Genomic DNA, 4,067 nt, shown 5'->3' with positions numbered 1-4,067 from the left:
CATATCGACCGAGCCGTCCTCAGTCGGCACCCGGTCCGGAACCACGGGGTCTACTTCCGGTCGGACAGAACCGTCCCGCCCAACCTGAGTTTGGCTGGTGTCGGGACCGTCTTCCGGTCGGTCGTTACCCGGGACCAGTTCGGGCTGCTTTTGAACGACTCCCCTTAAAGTCCCTTCAGTTTCGCTCTCCTCCGAATCGCTCGATTCGTACTCTGCGTTACTCTCTGGTTCCGGTTGATCCACTTGGCTACGAGTGACCATAGGATGGGTCGAGGGCGGCTGTGGGCCTGTCGCCCGCTCCCCTCCCTCTTCCCCTTCCTCCGGTTCCGGCCGGACGAATTTTTGTTCCAAGTAACGACGTCGTTCCTGTGCCGTGAATGGGTCCTCCCACCCCTTCACTAGCCGCAGGCGGTCGTAATGTACCGCCTGCTCGTCTTTCCCATAGATTTCCTTAATTAGGAACGTCGTTTCGTCCAGCCGGTCGCTCACCCGATAGGGACCAACGTGTATCTTTCGCCACTTTTTACATTCGCCTGGTCGTTTAGCCTTGTTCCTGAGGAACACCCTGTCTCCGACCGTGATGTTGATCGGAGCCGCTCGCTTATTGTATTGTCGGGCACCGGCCTCGACTGCCCTCCTGTTGGCCTCGTGGGCTAGTTCCAGCGCCTTTAGGATTCTTCCCCTAATCAGCGCCTGCGGCGTGTCTGCATAGGCAACCCGCCGCTCGCTGAGTAAGGAAGGGTACGGCAGTCTAGGGTCAATACCGAACTCTAAGTAAGCTGGTGTTTCCCAACCCAACGATGTGTGCGGTGCCGTGTTGTATGCGAACACGGACATGGGCAGCACTTCGTCCCAGTTTGACCCAGCCTCGTTTACAAAGTGAGCGATACTCTTAATAATAGTTGCATGCACTTTTTCACAGTGTGCATTACCTTGGGGGTGGAAGGCAGTCGTCAGACAGTGCCTCACCCCCAACATCTTCATCAGTTCCGCCCACAGCTCACTTGTAAACTGAGCGCCGCGGTCGGTAATCAGGTACTTAGGTGCTCCTTTCCTACAGATTATTCTCTCCAAGAAAACTCGTGCGGTGGCTTCTGCCGTCACTTCCGGTACGGGCACCGCCTCCAACCAACGTGTCGCCAAGTCAATACAGGTTATCAAATAACGGTTTGACCGCTCGGTCACGCTGAGTGGACCCACAATGTCCAAGCCATAAGTTTCTGCTTTTTCATGAATTTCTGGAAACTTACGGTGAGGCGCATGCCTTTTCCGGTTGTCTGGCTTCCGCTGCGCGCAGGAGTCACACCGCGCGCAGTACTTTTGTACGTCGGTGTACAGCCCTGGCCAATAGAATTCTTTTCTTATTCTCTGATAAGTCCTTTTCACACCCCCGTGACCAGCGAAGGGACTGTCGTGCAGAGTGGACAGGATTCTCCGTCTCATACTCCAAGGGACCATTATCCTGTCCTGCCTGTCCTTATCTTTTCTCAGTCTGCACAACAGCCCGTCACTGTCCAGGGCGTAATCAGGATTGACCCCGGGTTTCCCGCCCTTTTCTAATGCTTCTATGATGGGGGCTAGTGCTGGGTCCTCAGCCTGCTCAGCTTTTAGAGCGGCTCGGTCCCAATAAGTGTCATATCCCTTCCAATCAAAAGTCTCGACACTCTGGACCTCAACCTGGTTTACGCCTGCTACTTCCGGGTTTGGCAACCCGTCCCGCTTAGTTTTCGGTACGTCATATTCCACTGACTTCCTCTCTAGCCTGCTGAGCGCATCGGCCGCCTCGTGAACTCGTCCTGGTTTATAGACCACTGAAAAATTGTACTCCGAGAGCAGTAGCGCCCAGCGCATCAAGCGAGCGTTACCGGAATCCCGAAGATTAGACATAAACTGCAATGGTAAATGATCGGAATAAACCTTGAACGCCCTGGCGCCTAGCAGATAGAAACTATTCTGACGTATGGCCCAAATAAGGGCTAAACACTCCTTTTCAGAAACACTCCACTTTTGTTCGCTCTTAGTTAGCGCTCGGGAGTGGTAAGAAATGGCGTGCAACTCCCCGTTGAACCGCTGAGCAACCAGACAGCCAATGGCGTAATCCGAGGAATCCGTATATATGAGAAATTCGGAATTCAGGTCAGGGAAGCGCAACACAGGTGGAGACACCAGTGCCTGCTTCAAGTCCTCGAAGGCTGCCTTTCTCTCATCGGTCCACACGAATGGCTCGTCTTTGTGCGTCAGGGCAACCAAGGGGCGCGCTCTTTTGGCTAGATCAGGAATAAACCGACGAAACCAAGAAACTAACCCAAGGAACGAACGCACACCCTTAGGGGTGGATGGCTCCTTGAAATCCAGGACCGCCTGGACTTTGCTGGGGTGAGGTTGGGCGCCCTTCCGTGTCAACTTGTGACCCAGATAAAGGGTTTCCTCTGTCACCCAGGAACATTTTTCTGGATTGATTGTCATCCCGGCCCCTTTAATCCTTATTAATACTTCCCTAATCCGCTGCAGGTGCAGCGGAAAGTCATCCCCTGTGCTCAAGAGAATATCATCCAAATACGCCCCTACATCTAACTGGCCTTTAAACACTACGTTCATTAGCCTCTGAAAAGTGGGCGGTGCGTTAGTCAATCCGAACGGCATCCTCTTGAACTGGTACAAGGCGGTGGGGGTCACGAAAGCTGACAGGTGTCTGTGCTCCTTCTTAAGTCCGGTCTGCCAAAAAGCTAGCTTTAGGTCCAGGGATGTATACATGCACTTCCCCCCCAATTTGCTTAATTCCTCAAAGAGATTAGGGAGTGGGTAACAGTCCCTAATCGTGTGCGCATTGAGACGCCGAAAATCGACGCAAAAACGCACTTTTACGCTCCCGTCGGGCTGAGCCCGCCTGACTAGCACTACTGGACTTCCCCACGCGCTGTGGCTTGGTTCAATAATGTCGTCTCGCAACATCTCGTCAATGGCGGTTTGATATTGTTCCTGGAACTGGAAAGGCACCCGGTAGGGCTGCCTACTAATTGGCCTAGTTCCTGGCTCCAGGTGAATCTCGTGTTCCACGAGATTACACTTCCCTAATTTCTTTGTTGTGGTAACGAATACATCCTTCTGTTCCCTTAAAACTTCCATAAGGGCCGCCCGCTGCGGCTCGGGCAGATGGTCTACTTTGAAGTGCTCCTCAAAAGTCTTACCGTCTTCAGGCGGTAACGCCTCCTGATAGGACATCGGTACATCATCTCCCTCCTCCGCGAACGCCGACGGCACAACCTGACCCAGGGCCTCTGCCTTACATACTAATGCACTAATTGGTAACTTATTGGTAACTAATACTGGAATTTCCTGAGTTTCCCCACTTACGTAGAACGGGCGCGCCTCCATAGTCACCCCTTTAGTAGTCAGACGACCCGGAGTAAACCTGTGGCAGGCGGGGCTGGAGAGGAGATTCAGGTCGGCCACGGTTCTTACAATGACGCTAGATTTTGCTGGAATCGTAACATCATCCAGAACTCTGGCGACCATTCCAGCATCGTCTGGCAACACACACTTTACCGGCTGAATTCCTCTGCCCGCCTCCGCCCGCTTGCCGGCGGGGCGCGACCCCTTGGTTCCGCCCTTGGCCCGGCGCTTGGAGGCGCGACTGCTCTCGCGGCTGTGATCCGCCCCGCCGAGTCCCTGGCTGGCCCGCCCCGCCGGGGCGGGGGCCGGCACTCCCGGGGCTGGTCCCACCGTCTCACTACACTCCACCCCGCCCCGCCCCTTCATCCGGCGGGCGCGCGGGCCCGTAGTACCTGAACTCGATTTTCGAGTTCCGATCGACCTATCGATCCTATCGAGAGCGGTCCCAGAGTCTCGAAGTTTGGAGGCTTCGAGTAGCGGTTGTTGGGCCAGCCCACGCCTTATTTCCCCCTCACTATTCTTGGGATCACCTGACTTCTTGTGCTTAGCTCTACTCACTTCCTGTCTATCTACTACTCCCCCCTCTATCTCTCCCACAGCCCCTTGGCTCTCTAAATTTCCCATAGTTTTGACTGCTCCGCCGCCAACATCGGCTCCTGCAGTAGCGGGATTTG

The sequence above is a fragment of the Frankliniella occidentalis genome, unplaced genomic scaffold (genome assembly GCF_000697945.3).
Source record: "Frankliniella occidentalis isolate FOCC.00 unplaced genomic scaffold, Focc_3.1 Scaffold291, whole genome shotgun sequence".
Classification (NCBI taxonomy): domain Eukaryota; kingdom Metazoa; phylum Arthropoda; class Insecta; order Thysanoptera; family Thripidae; genus Frankliniella; species Frankliniella occidentalis.
This window is presented reverse-complemented; position numbering follows the sequence as displayed.